Source organism: Halichoerus grypus, chromosome 10, assembly GCF_964656455.1.
Source record: "Halichoerus grypus chromosome 10, mHalGry1.hap1.1, whole genome shotgun sequence".
Lineage (NCBI taxonomy): Eukaryota > Metazoa > Chordata > Mammalia > Carnivora > Phocidae > Halichoerus > Halichoerus grypus.
This window is the reverse complement of record NC_135721.1, coordinates 18,091,918-18,107,298: the sequence shown is the minus strand read 5'-3', so window position 1 is coordinate 18,107,298 and position 15,381 is coordinate 18,091,918. Positions and strand designations below refer to the sequence as shown.

The 15,381-nt window shown below is 48.7% G+C and overlaps 1 long non-coding RNA gene across 3 annotated transcripts in view; it reads left to right on the top strand.

Annotated features, from left to right (window-relative positions):
* The window catches only part of LOC118543515 (uncharacterized), a 53,509-nt gene that overhangs the window by 21,808 nt on the left and 16,320 nt on the right, over window positions 1-15,381 (top strand). For all 3 annotated transcript variants that reach the window (XR_013441618.1, XR_013441616.1, XR_013441617.1), the window contains one exon: window positions 13,136-13,930. This is a non-coding gene — a long non-coding RNA (uncharacterized LOC118543515). The remainder of the gene's footprint in view (window positions 1-13,135; window positions 13,931-15,381) is intronic.

Below are 15,381 nucleotides of genomic sequence, written 5' to 3'. Positions count from 1 at the left end.
GTTTCTTGTTTACATCCCAACTAACTGAGTTGCTAAAAACCATACTTCAAACGTCTTTTCCCTTCCTATGTGTATAATATAAGCACCACCGAAACACATTCGCCTTCATTTCCTTTAGCACCTCCTGAAGTAGACAGAATTCATTCGCTCTTTTATTTGTTCAGTCAACGGTGAGGTGAGGCCCTACTCAGTCCCCTCGCCAAGTACTGTGCTAGGGGCTAGAGCAGTGAACAAAACAGGTGATGTGTCTGACTTTGTAGAGCTCACAGCTTTGTGGGCGAGCCTCAAACCCTTAAAATAAAGTGTGTTGAGAATGAGACACTATTGTCACACACGGTCTCAGGGGACAGACAGAATTGGGTTTACCACAGCCCTGCCACTTGCTTCAGGTTATATGAATGCGGGCAAGGTACTTTCCTTCCTATGCCTCAGTTTCCTCTTCTTTAAAAGAGCATGCAGTATCCAGTTCTTGCCTGCCCCAGCCTCTTTCCATGTTCAGTGAGGATGCTAATTCTGCTAACTTCATAGGACTGCTCATGGTTAAATGTGTTGCTATTAGAGAAAGAGACAAACTTACCTCAAAGACTTATTTTTAAAAGCAGCTTCCAGGGGAGCACATATTCAGCATTGCTGAGATTCGGGTCCGGAGAGGTGAGGTGAGGCTAGAAACGCTACAAGATGGGGTGAAGTCCAAAGCTTGGATAGAGACAGTTGCTGGGAGGAGCACCCAACAAACAGAATCACACCCATGGCGGTTTCTGCTGGCAGCTAATCGGTAGCCACACTGGTCTGCCTGCAGGTGGAAGTGGGGGCCCTTCTTTCCTCTTTGCTTGCTGAGACATCACTCCCTCCAGGAGGGACTACTAACTTCTAGCCCAGGCGAGATCTCCCTGTTACATGGCCTCTGTATTTTTCTTGTTATTGTTGTGATCATAGCCATCATCATCATCATATCATCATCACATCATCATCATCATCATCATCATCATCATCATCATCATATCATCATCATCATCATCACATCATCATCACATCATCATCATCATCATCATCACATCATCATCATCACATCATTGCTAACGCTTGTGGAACTGAGCACCCCCCCCACCATGTTCCAAATGTTATGCTATGACTTCTCATGGCAGAGTCTGGGAAGTAGCTCAGTCCTGTGCTCTTGTTATTCAGGAATGTGTGTGTGTGTGTGTGTGTGTGTGTGTGTAAATCTGCATGTGCCACAATAATTTAAAGTCAAAGCAGAACATTTCACATCATCAAAGATTCAAAGTTAGGCTAGGCAGATTATGATTTTAGTATTAATTTTGTTGCAAGTTTTTGAAAATTCTGATTCCATGTAACTTAGAGGTACACATGTACTGGTTATTGTCAGAGTTCAAAGGCTCGGATTCATCACTTGTTCTTCGTTCTCATTCTTGAGGCTGCATGTGGCAAGCTCACGGTGCACTCTCCGCAGCTCTGGACCCATTTTCCTGCCACCCCCTGGCTCCCCTGCTTGACCACGCTCTGGGTCCTTCTGTTGGCTCTATTATATTTTTAGATCCAGATTTAAATGGATCATTTACTTACATTTCACTCACAATTTTTAAGCATCCTATCAACAATATTCTAATAGCATTAAATAACTGCAGAATCTAATAAAAATCAGTCTTAACCTCATTTGAATCTCATTAAGAATAGGACTATTCCTTTTGCTAAATTGTCAGAGATTATTTTATCTGGTTTTGTCTTGTTTGTGTTGTCCAGGAGAGCAGGGGGATAGATGGAATCATAAAATGTGGGTTCACACACTCAAAAACTCTTTTATCCACTTTCTTGTGTTTACAGATGAAGAAACTATAGTCCAAACAAGGGAGGGGACTTTTCCAAAGTCCCACCTGAAACGTGTGGCCATTAAGAACCAGAACTCAGGCCTCCTGCCCCTTACTCTAGTGTCTCCCCTACAAGATCTGGGCTTGGAGCCCAGGCACCGATTTATGGATTTGATGAGCATTTCAGCTATTGAGCAATGACTAATGCATCAGCCAAGCACTCTTTTCCTGAACAAGGCTGGAGCCTTGGGAAGGACACCGGTAGATTTAAAAGATACAGAAGAAGTGACTGCTGCCCTCTGTAAGACTGAAAACCCTCCAGGGATGAGGTTCACATGCAAGCAATGAGCTGTAGCCTCCTTAAATGCTGGCTTGTGGTCACACTGCTCACCCCCTCTTTTCCACATCAGTATGGGGTCGCATTCCTTCCAGTCCTGTTCCGTCCCACAAGGCAGGTACTGACAGAGGCCTCCCATGGCCCCAGTACTGAGACAGGCAGGAGCTGTTTGTCCATTTTAACGAACAACATCTCCAATAAAAGGACTCACTTGGTAGGATTGAGGAGTTCACAGGCAAAGAAAGAAGGGAAAAGGCTCAGGCAGGAAGTCTTTTATGATTTATCAGTGCACAAATACTGGAAAAAGAAAAAAACCCAGGGCTAATATGAATAATTATGCCAGCTTTTGTATAGCACTTTGCAGTTGACGACGTGCTTTTGAATGCATTATGTTATCTCATCACATCAGTGGGAGATTGAGGAAGGGGAGAACAGAGGGGGCTGTCACCTCTGGGGAATCAGCAGCCTCTGTTCCTGGGAGTCCAGCCTGGCTCAGTGGGTGGGCGCTACTGCTGAAGTTATCTTGCTGTGAACATCCCCTCGGAAGTGACCCCGAGTTGCTGTTTTCCCACAGAAACTTTAGCAAGTCTCTCCAGATTATAAACTGGAGTCAGTTCTAGTTTCCCTGCCTGGAACCCCAGTTCTCCTTGAGCCGAATGCTTGGCTGGTGCTGGACGTCCTTCCCGGCCCCTGCAGGCTGCTCTGGGAAGGGCTGGGCTCCGTGCTTGTGCCCTCGGCTGCTGGTAGAGTCCTCCTTCAACACAGCTGGGCCCAGGCTAGGACGAAGGTGCTGCCACAGATGGGACTTTGCCAGGTGGCACAGTCCTGAGATTTCTGCTGCCATGCGTGCCCATCCGTAATAGGTCCTTTAGACACTGTGGGTGGCGAAGGCGCTGAAATGCTATTGCCAAATAGGAGCACGTGCAGGAAAATGTCGCTGTAAAACATTTTTCCAGAACTAGTCTCATCTTGCTTTCCTTCTGGCGGCAGGAAAAACAGCAATGGTAACAAAAACACAAATACTACCACCAGCACGAGCAGTCTTTAACCTTGACAACCGAAGGTAGCATGATTTCTTCTGGCCTGAAGGGTGCCCCTCCCCACACCCCAGTAAATAAACCAATTAAAGTATATACTCTCCTTCAGGTCTGTGACTTCCCCCTCCCCCAATGGGATCTTCTCCCCTTCCTCCTCCTGCCCACTTTCTTAGGAGGGTGCCCAGGCACAGGATGTCTTCACTTCTCCAGCTTTGATGGGCTTGCTGGTCCACCTGCTGACATGCTTGTCCACTTGTCCTGGGGCAGCCTCTGGCCTCACCAGCTCCACCGATGAGGTGCCCACTGCTGGGTGGGGGAGGGGGAGGGACTTGTCTCCTGTGTTGTTGGCTCAGGCAGAGCTCGGCCATTGACCCTGGGGCTTGGCGGAAGGAAGCTTCTCAGTTCCTGACGCAACACTCCTCGGACCACAGGAGATGAGGAGGGAGTGCCATCTTGGGCCACCTGGACACATCCGCAGCCTAATTTACCACCTAATTTACCACCGTGTGCCGTGCTGAACACCTTGTGCAAGAGACAGTTTTTCTGTGGGCACACTGGTTTTCCTGAGATCAGCCCTGGGAAGTCAGGAGTAAGCTGCTGTGTGCGGGGGGATTTCCCTGCACCCCTGTCAGGCTGACCCTACCAGTCTCTCTTCTGCCCACAGAAGTTTCAACCTCTGAAGAGAGCCAGAAATTCATGTCTACCCTCCTCACCACACTTTGCCCTCTCTTTTCCAGCCCCTCCACTGGCATTGGAGGATGTTCTACTTCATTTTTCAGGTAGTTGGGAGTTTCTTTATGATGTACCTTGCTTCTCTGCTCTGTGAACTTCTTTGAGACCTTTTCCCACCTTCACTGGGCAACAAGCCTCATTGTTTAGCCAGGCAGGAGGGATGCAGGGAAAAGAAAAAAAACCTGGATTCACAAAATCACATTGGAAGCCATTTCCAAAAAATCATGGTGCTTTTTAACATCAGTGTCGACATGGATTGATGAGCCCCTTGGACAGAGTAATTTGGTCACCTTCTTTGGGTCAGGTCCCTACAGCCCCAGCCCTGCACAGCCAGGCCTCCTCCCCTCTGCATGTGGCCACCAGCCCTAGGAGCAACCTGCAGGCCTTGGGGCACTTTTCCACCCTCAGCTTTCCTTATGGGCCCCGCCCACCTCACACAGAAGTCTGCCAAAAATTGGGCTGGTGAGTACTCTGAATAGAATTTTGGCAAGTGGATAAGGTTTCACATTTACTAAATTTCTGAGTCTCTCTTTTACATGCGCTCAAACTGGGAATCTGGAACATGCACCCTTCGGATATTTTTTTTTAAGTAAAATAACATATTTTGGTTATTTGGGGGGCAAACCTTTTGCCAAACAGATAGAGCCAGAGGTGGTCTGCACCCTGCAATTTGTGCACCCCTTGTAATCTTTTAAAATAAAAATGAATAGTGGGCAGTAAATGCCATGGCTTTATAAGAGTCAGTTATCTTGGGAAATTGGAGTGGGGAGGGGGGTTTGGGGGGCTTTATTTTGGGATAGAATGACACAATTTGTTAACCTGCTCTCTCTTTCCCCCCAAATATCTATATGATTCCAAGCTTGGCAAAGGAGGACGAGGTTTGAGTTCTAACAAAACACACTACAACTTTAAGCCAGCTTGTCCATGTGTTTGCAGAGTGGATGTGGAGTCAGGACAGAGTTCACTTGGGCCTATTGAGGGTTTTCAGGTGGGATCACAGGGTGGTAACGTGTACATATGGCTTCAGGTCAGATTGGATCCCCCTGGTACTCACCTTATTGCTCTGCCTGCTGGAGCCCCACCCTTGCATTCTACGTTGTGTCTACACTGGTCTCCCCACTGCCCCTGCTGGAGTTTTGCTCGGGCCCATTCCCTGCTGGTGGTGTATCATCCGTTCCTCTTCTGAATCTTCCAGGACCCTCTCAGCTTGCCCTCTCTGGCTTGCCCTCCCAGCACCGTCTCCCCATTAGTCCCAGCGACGTCAGATTCTGAATTACTTGGCCTTTGATGTGTGCGGGCATGCTTTGCTTTCAACTTTGCACCTGCCTTCGTCGTAGCCTTCTTTGCTCTTTGGTGTCCCGAAAATGAGGACTGGTTATTCCTCTCTTTGGTTCTGGTGTTGTCCACCTTGGGTCTTGGCTCATCGTCATGATAAGTCATGATAACTGGGTAATGATGGTGTCTTTCTTTTCCACCGTAAGCTAAACCCCAACTGACACTAACTAGTTTGTTTATATCCACGTCACCCCCATCATTCAGAAATGATTGGACAAAGCCACATGTGAACAAACTCTGCTAATTCCTCCTCTCCAGCCTGTGTCTGCCGCCCACACTTCCCCCAAGGCTGAGAGAAGAGGCTGAGTCATTGCGTTTGTAAACAGTGAAAGTTGGAATTATCTTTGCCTCTGGAATGGGAGTCTTGAGAAGCTTTCCCTTTTCACCTAGGTTTTCTGGTAAAATCATGAAAACAGTGTGATTATGCCCCAGAAATCTAGAAATATACCATCTTTCCTCAATGGGCAAATTCTTTAGTCAATGCTGAGTTTTCAGAAAAATAAACCTTGGGAATGTTTCTGCAGATTTTTATTGGGCAAAACCACTGTCTCCCATTAACAGAGTGAGGATGATGGTGGTGGTGGTGGTGGATGTTGGGGGTGAAATGTGGATGGTCAGAACTGGCCAAGCTTCTTCCTTCCCTTTGTCACTCAGTATGGACCCATGGAGCTCCAGTCTCCCCATTTTCCTAAAGTCCAGAGAGTGTCAGTCCTGTCTGTGTTGCTGGTTGGTCATGGTTGAGTTGTCACACCATTTCTGCTGCAGTGGTAATTGATCGACATGCAACCTGACCGCTTGGTAGGAACATTTTCCCCCATGTTGGGGGCTAGCCCACTTGCTACCCTGGGTCTGGCTGGCTGCCCCTTTGCACTCCTCTGGTCAGGGGGATAGGAATGGTTTGTGTTTCTCTATGTGCCAGGTGGAAACAAACCCATGACTGCCTGGAGAAAAAGTTGCTCAGTCAAACCATTTTATTTACATGGCACCAAATGTCCAGAAACATCTGTGAAGTTTTTTCCCTCTCTAAACTGGCAGAATTGGCCTATTGTTTTGGCACCCAGAGGCACAGGGATAAGGAAATGCTTCAGAAGCTTCAGAGATCTCCCCAGGTGATCTCATCCATACCCAGTGCCTTTAAATGCCACCTCTATTGTGACAGTCCCTAATTTGCTTCTCTAGGAAGGACTGTCTCCTCTATCCGATAACCTCTCCAGGGGGGTGTTAAACCATCGGTGTCTCTAACCGAGCTCTTGATGTTACCCCACACTGTTTTTCTTCTCCACTCTTCCCCGTATCCGAAGATGGCCCTATCATTTACCTAGTTCCACAAACCAAATCTGGGAGCCGTCTGTGATTCCTCCTCTTTATGCTTTCATCAGCGAGGCGGGTTGATTCTACTTCCAGAATTTAAGTGAATCTCCTCCCTTCTCTCCAGTGTGACTTGCCTCGCCCTGTCCGTGGCAGGCATCCCTTCCCCGGACGTCCACCGATGCCTCCTACCAGGGCTTCGTGCTTCTTCTCTTGCTCGCCAATCATTGTGCACGCCGCACTGTTTAAAAAACTTGAGTTGGATCCCATTACTCTCTTCTCCAAAACTTTTCACTGAACCCTGTTGTACTGAGAATAAAATCTGAGCTCCTTATCTTTTTATTAAAGATTTATTTATTTATTTTAGAGAGAGAGAGCTTGAGCAGGGGGTGGGGGAGACGGAGAGGGGGAGAGAGAGAAGCAGACTTTGTGCTAGTATATGAATTATATGTCAACAAAGCTGTTAAGATTGATTAAATTCCTGTAAGAGCACCCCTGGCTCTTTGATGAGCGCATGACCGAGCAGGCCAATCAGAGTGGGTTCCTATCAAACGGCAGCTTTGATTGGACCTGGATAATAGCTCCTCCCCCTCTCCTTCCCCCTCCGTCCCTCCCCGCCCCCCCGCCCTTAAAATACTTTCTCAGGATTCTTCTGGGGACCTTGACCAAGAGACAAATTGGACATGGCCTTTATCCTCAAGGAGCTAGGTTTTGTTGGGAGCAGAGCAGGGTGGAAAGGAATATGTAAAGGTTGCACACGGTCAAGACCCAGCATAACTCACTGGGCACAGAGAGGGTATTGTGGGGATTCTGGCAGGAAAAATCATCTCTGTATGGAGAAACCTTTTGCCGCAGCAAATACGGTTTTATGTCTTCATTTTTTTTTTTTTTAAGATTTTATTTATTTGACAGAGAGAGACACAGCAAGAGAGGGAACACAAACAGGGGGAGTGGGAGAGGGAGAAGGAGACCTGGAGCAGGGAGCCACAGAGGCGCCCCTTATTTCTTCATTCTTGTATGAATTTCACAGTCACTGTGCGCGGTGCTGGGGACACAGAGATGAATCAGAGAGTGTCCCCAAGGGGTAGGTGGGGCATCTGGACCAAGTCTGGTGGCCCGGCAGCAGGGTAGGGCTGGAGGCCGAGGGAGACCCCGAGGGGGCTGTTCAGGGGGAGCTTCCTGAGCAGTTAGTGAGTGCTGGAAGGATGAGACTGCGTGGCTTGGCAAAGCAGCTCAGAGGCAGGTGTTTTGCAGAGAGCTCAGATTGGGGCAGGTCACACAGCCTCCCTGAACTGGCACTGGCCTAACAGAGGCAGGTCAGGGGATGGGGCTGTGAACCGCCGGCGGGAGTGGCTTTGAGGCTGGACGGGCTCCCTGGCTGCAGCAAGGTCTTTCCTCAGGCACCGGTGAGATGCCCCTGCTCCCCACAGCCGAGCGGGTGGGTGCCCGCTCCGCTCCCGAGGGATGGCCACGGGTCCCGGCGGGAGAGTCCGCTCTGCAGGGAAGTCTGGCTGGAGAGACGCCAGGCTCTGTGCGGGACGTTTGCCACTAGAGGGAGTGCCACGTCGTTTTCCTTCCCTGGCACTGGGCTCCCAGGGCCGCAAACCGGCCTGGGTGACTGCCAGGGCTTGGGGGTTCCTGGGAAACTCGTTTGCTCTTTTCCTCTTAAAGATTTCTCAAAAGCAGCTGGACTCAAGAATTCTTAGCATTGTTTGGCAGGAGTTTGCAGAACCCTTCAACTGGGGATGCAGCCTCAGGCCTCTTGCAAACCTTGGGTGGCTTTGGCAGGGATTCTGGTCCCAGGAGAAGCTGTCCTTTGCTCTCAGCACTTGAGGACCTGCGAAAAGCAGGGGGCCTCAGTTCAGTTTCCCTGTGGGGAGTCTGGTCTGGCCCTCAGAGCTGCAAAGGGGAAGCCCATGGGTTCTGGGCAGTGGCTCAGCTCTGTGCCACCTGGAAAAGTAGTTTAGTGCCTGGTGGGAGGAAAAAGGATGGGGAATGAGGTGAGGCCAGGTTGGCAGGACGTGTCGCTGCTGTCTGAGACCCGGAGACAGGAGAGCTGGCTCCCAGTATCTCAAACATGGGGCTAGTGGAGCGGATGGGCACCGTGGAGTGGTTAGACCCCAAATTTGGGCAAGAACAGCCCTGCTGTGGCTTTCTTGGCATGGCCCTTAGGTAAAGGGCAGCACATGATGGCTTGTGGATGCCCCTAAACCCTGGCATGAGAGATTCCTATAGGTCCAGGCTGGGCTGGCTTCCTGCGGTGACCAGCTGATGGCTGCTACCTTTAGAGGCCAGGCTAGGACTGAATGAACAGGGTGTCCCAAGAATAAGCCTTCATCTTTGGCCACCACTGACATCGTCACTAAGCTTTTGGACCGCATCCTAAACCTCTTCTGACCCAGGCGCTGCTAAGGGAGCGGGAGGCTTGGAGTCCATTTTCTCCCTCCAGCATTGACTCCTGGGTCTCGTAGATAGTCCCTGGGCATGCAGCAGGGGTGCAAGAGGACAAAGTGGGGGGCCGTGTGCTGCAGGAAGCTGGTGTACCATCTGCAGCGGGAGCAGGTCAGAGCTGGCCTGCTGAGGCTCCTGTCAGTGCTGTGGGGAATGCTGGTGATTACCATGGTTACCCGAGGCTGGAAGCTCTGACAGTCAAAGGCAGAGCAGGAGAAGGATGTCGTCTCCCTGCTCTGAGCCACATGGTTGCCTCTGCCTCCCTGGGAAGGAGTCTCCTGGCAAATATAAGAGCCTGAACCAAAGAAGTTATATTGCCAGGGTTCAGCTGATTCATATAGCATCAATCACCGAGCACTGGGGCCTCTGGGGGCGGCCCTGTCCCAAGCACATTCGGTGGGAGGGAGGCAAAGGAGGTGTCCTCAGTTTGCTCAGTCTTAGGAGGACAGATCCTCGGGGAGCTCAGAGTCAGAGGAAGGAAGCAGTTAGGGGGACGGGTGGAGAGTTCAGCACAGACTCTCGAGGATGGCGCGGGGACTCTCTGGGCCTGTGCTTCCCGTGCCAGCCCGAGGCTGTGCTCACACGCTCTCCAGCCAGGGTGCCTGCTGGGGAGGCAGGTCACCTGCTCTGCGGGTGGTTGGGAGTGCCGGCTCCTGCTGGGTCCTGCTTCCCCATCTGCAAAACGGGGTTAATGGTTACTAATCCCCACCTACTCCAAGTCCGTGGGGAGGATTTTTTAAATGAATACTTTTGTGCATTGAAATGAGACTCAAGTCTTTGGAGAAAAGACCTTATTTGTTATTATCAAAGACTCATTGAGCAGAAATTCCATTTATCCTCTTTGCTACCTCTCCAGTGCCACCTGAACGGAGAACCGTATCACCTCAGTGAGATGGTAGGGCCTGCATAGTGGCCCAAGTCCTAGCCCTGGGGATTTCTGGGGGCCGGGGGAGGCCAGGCAGGGCTTCCTCTGAGCTCGGAGGGGATATTAGGACCGGGAGCGCAGCACGAACTCCAGGTCCACCTGCTACAGCATCAGTCTGAAGGTTCTCAAGGAGGGTGCCTAGCCTGGGCTGTGAGCTGGGGAGAAGGAAGCGGGAACTGGTGGGTGGAGGAGGCCTGCTTTGAAGTTCTTTTTCTGTGGTTCATTATCATTATATGTTCATTTTAAAAATGAGAAAATATAGATATGTAAAAAGAAAGAGCCAGAACGAAGAAAGAAAATTAAATCACTTATGTTAAATTAATTAAATTCTGATACTCAGTTCTGGTAAAGTGTATAACATCGAAGGTCTCCGCAAGTGTCTAAGGGAATGAATGAACTCAGATGACTGTAAAGCGTCTGATAGATATCTCCCAGAGTTTTTAAAAATAAAGATTTTTTTTTTCAGAGAAGTTTTAGGTTCACAGCAATATTGAGTGGAAGGTATAGAGGGGTCCAGTATACCTACTGTGCCTACATGTGCATAGCTTCCCCTGTTAACAACGTCCCCCACTAGAGTGGCACCTTTGTACCATCAATGAGCCTCCACTGACACATCATTATCACCCAAAGCCCACAGATTCCAGTAGCATTCCCTCTGCTGATGTACATTCTGTGGATTTGGACAAACGTATAATGACATGCATCCACCATGAGAGTATCACACAGAGTATTTTCACTGCCCTGAAAATTCTCTGTGCTGCATCCATCAGACATTTCCTTCTCCAGATATATGCACATTGAAACCCCCCCTCCCCCTCCCGGTATTAATATATATGTTTTTTCAAGAGAGGATTATACTATACACACTGCTGTGAAACTTGTTTCCCCTCTGAAAAATGAGATGGGGATGATAAATGTGAAACACCTCCTTCTTGATAATTTGGACTTGACTGCTGAAGTCTCTGTGTTACTCAGACCAGGTCACAAGGCTGAAGGAAGGAAGGAGAAGGACAGGACCTGGGGAAGGACAGAGTCCCTCGAAGGCTGGGTGGGAGAGGAGGCCCAAGAAGGGGAGTGAGTGGTGGGACAGAATGTCCTTCGGTGACACGGTGCAGTCCTTACCACCACCCTCCACAAAAGCTGTGCCGGCCCCCAGTGTCATGACTTCCTTCTCCAGAGCTCCTTGCTCCCTGAGGGAGGTCACTCGCTGAAAAAAAAAGAAAGACTCCGTTGGGGTAGATATATATGTATATTTGTTGGTCAGGCGAGCCTTCCCAGGGCTCACTGCATTCCTAGCAAATCAGCAGGTGTCCCCTCGTGTGTCTGAGGACGCCCCTGCATGTGGGCTCAGGAGAGAGTCCCAATAACTCTTAAGTCTGTACTTGTCCACAGTGCTTTCTCTGCCCGTCTTATCTGTGCTGACAGCTTCTCCTTTATCTCTGAGGGTCTGGATCCCAAAGCTCCTTGACCACTGGGCTGTGCTTGAAGGGCTCTCTACTTCCTCACTAGGCCTCTGGTCTCACGCATCCTATCTGTATGGTCCAGACCCACACATTGGCTCAGGCTGATGGCTTTGGAGAAGGAAGAAGCAGGGCTCTCCCGGCAGAACACCAGCCTGTCAAGCAGCCGGTCACAGTGACATGAGCACAGACGCAGGATGCACTGACCTTTTCCTCCCGGGTCGGACGGGACTCCAGGGGTGTCTGACTGATTGCAGACAGGCTCCAGGCTCCCATTAGGACTCACACCTGGCATTTCCACCTGGAAACAGGTGACTTGGCACACCTGTTGTTCATCACCCAGGGTCTCTTCGCAGCCATTCAGCTGGCTCTGTAGGAAGATGAACTGTTTGTTCCTGAAAATCATGCCTCCTGAAGGCTCTGCTCTTAAAGTTCTGTGAGATCCTATGCTTTTTCTACCTCAGGTGAGGTGCCTGAGGCCTCTGTCGTCCACCCCGTTATCGTCACGTTTCCTCCTGGCTTCGCCTGTGTTGGTGGCAGGGAGCTGCGAGGGAAAGCTGGCTTGTTGGCTGAAAGGCTGGGGCAAGGGGCCTAAATTAATGAAGAGAAACTCAGTTGGGACAAATGTGAAGTTCTCCAGTTAGGCCTTGCCTCCTCAGAGGACTGCACGGTTCCATGCACACTTGCTATCTGTCTCTCCAAGTAGCTTCCAGGAGAGCCAGGACTATGTAGGTCAATTTTGTTTATCACTGTGTCCCCAGCACCTAGTCGGATGCAAGGCATATAATAAGTGTGCCGTAAATAGTTGATTGATGAATGGTTTAGCAACATATGTAAGAATGTCTTGACTCTAGGTGACTCTAAGCTCAATCTGAGTAAGACATATGACCTGTCATTCTCTGGTTGATGCTTGCTCAGAATGAGGGAGTGGACTGGCCCGCTCTGCCTACTCAAATGTTGTTGTTCTGGAGCTCTGAGTGCGGTGCTGGGTTTAGAGCATACATAGCATGTTAACAAAAATGGCACATGCCCGGAAGAGACTCTGACTTGGAACCCTAGGCTTTGAGGAAGATAAACTCCGAGCCTTTCATTGGGGAAGGGAAGGCTTAGGGGATACCTGCAAGCTGTCCACGGGTGTCCGAGGCATTGCCATGCTTAGAAGGACAGGACTCATCCTCTGTGCTTCAAGGGGGCTGCCTTGGAGGCAGTGATCTCTCCATCACTGGAGGTGTTACTAGAAGCTTCCCTTGGTGATCATGTAGGACGAGATGACATTTAAAGTTGTTTTTAGTCTGAAGTGCCCACATATCTATCATGATTTTTTTTTTAATTTTTTTATTGTTATGTTAATCCCCATACATTACATCATTAGTTTTAGATGTAGTGTTCCATGATTCATTGTTTGTGCATAACACCCAGTGCTCCATGCAGAACGTGCCCTCCTCAATACCCATCACCAGGCTAACCCATCCTCCCACCCCCCTCCCCTCTAGAACCCTCAGTTTCTATCATGATTTTGAAATGTTTTTGTTAGGCTGCTCTAACTGGCCTGGGGCAGGTCGGAAGAACAGGCTATTCCTATTTCTTCTTGATTCCTGAGGTAGTTTCTGGCCCTGTAAGGCTGTGTGTGTTTGTGTGTGTGTGTGTGTGTGTGTGTATTTGTGGTGGATTGGATTCTTGTTGAACAAATATTCACTCGATCTTCTCTCTCGCTTCCTCCGTAGGCTGGCACATACTTAACTGCCTCGCTCTCCTTAGGCATGGCCATGGAACCAGTGCACAGAAGTGGGAGTATGCCAAGGCCTTGAATGTTTGATTGCCCTCTGGCACTCCTGCCTCCTCCATGACATGAGTGTACCCTGGGTAGCCACAGCTCCAGAATGAAGAGACATGTGGAGAGCAGAACTGACCCAAGCACAGTTGAGTCCAGCCAACCTGCAGACCCTTGACTGAGAAGCAATAAATGTCTGCTGTAAGCTACTGAGATTTGGGGGTTATTTGTTACACAGCATTATCACAGAAAACCGGACTAACAAGTGTTTGTGGTGTTCTTTACAGAGAACTGCTCCAATCCTCAGGCCTTTTCACAGAGGGCTTCAGGTCTGAGACGCCTGCTCAATGGCATGTCACTGAGGACTTAGGGCTTCATAAACACTTCTCTCCCCCCTTTAGGCTCCTTTCCCTGGCCTCTTCTTCAAGTGTGTATGTCCCACATATACAGGACAATTAACCACATTTACAAAATTCCACCTCCTCGTCCTCCTCTACCAGCCACCTCTGCAGGCTCTCAGAACTGCCTGTCTCTGACATGGCTATTTCTGTTGTGGGAGGACCTCAGCTTTACGGGGAGGATGGAGAGGATGGAGCTCAGAGAGATGGAGGGGCGTCTGAAGCTGCAGCAGCAGGAGAAGGAGCCACCAGCAGGGCCCACTGGAAAGATCGGAGGAGGCATGCAGCTGAGTGCTCACACAACATGAGGATGTCGCAGACACAAACCAGGGTGTTCTCCGTGATGTCAGGTGAGCAGCGACTTAAGTGCCTCTACCTCCAACATACCCAGCACAGACACGCTGAAAGTGGCTTTTAAAATGCCTTTGACTCTTATCTCTCTTGCATCATGCTCTGAAATGAAATCTCAAACACTTTAGTGGGGTTTGATGCAGAGAACTGTAAGCAGATAGAGGTTCAGGCAGAAACAGAACAGGAGTCAAAAACTCATGAATGGGCTTGGAGAAGACAAATAAAATAGCAGAGACATTTATACGGGTCTCCCCTACCTCTCAGAACAAAACAATTATGAGATAAGAGAGGCATGGATGGGAGGAAATTCTTTCATTTTTCACATTGCAAGCTGGAGAGATCCAATAGCCTGTTTATGAAGAACAATAAAGAAGATACATGAACTCAGTAAAGAGGTTGTTACAAATATATTGGGTGGTTTTGAAAGGCCAGGATTTTCTCCCCGCTTTTGGATAAAGCTGTCAGCTGAGTATTAAAAGATTTTTTTTTCTTTGCTTTTTTTTTTGTCTTTTGTTTTTTTTCCCCTAAAAGCAATAACAGGCACCAGCAGTTTGTTACAATTGGCAGAAAGAGTTATCACTTTTATTTAGGATTTGGAAATGCAATCAAAGAAGGGCAGATTGGAGCTTGAATTAAATGAAGCTTAAACAGCAAAGAGAAAAATCTCTGCTGGTCTTTTAAACAAACAAACACAAAAATTACAGCTCTTTGTTGTTAATTTGAGTTATAAAAAATTTGACACTCACACTTGGTATAATAGTGCCAAGCAGAATGGTTGCTACTTTTTTTGTGTTAAGTACTGAATGTTCTGATCACTTTTAAAAGTAAAAACCCATTGTGTTTGGAAACTCTTTAGTGGGACCTAACTTATTTTGTGGGAAATCACAGTGAAGACTCATTCTGTTGGTTTTAGAGGAAATTATTTCTTCCTAGGCTACTTTACAGAGACCAAAAAGTTGGGGGCATCACTTCTGCTTAGCTACCTTTTCACATTTGTTGCGTTTTGTAATTCCTGAATACCAAATGACCTCCTGAGGTTGTGGGAGCTAGGACTTGCCCTCACATAATTATTTCCATTTTGTTTTTGATTCATCCTGATCCAGAGAGTCTTTGTATTATCTAGCAACTTCCTTGTCTGGATCACTGTTCTAAGAATCAGAAGAGAAGCATAAAGTTCCCCTGAGAAGATAAAAGAGATGTCACAGTGGTTGCTCCCCATCTCGGGCATTTTACCCATAGGTCTCTGGACTCATTCAAGATTCTTAAATTGTGGCAAGAGCAGCAGGCTGGTTTTAAAACCCAGAGTGAATTAGAAGTGAAGAGAGGTCCTTCTACGGGCAGGGATTGTGACTACCCGAGATGATAGTAGACTGTCTGGTAATAAGAGACAGAAATATTGCAAAACAGACACAAGCCCACAGAACCCAGCAGTTTGGCTCGATATAGAAAA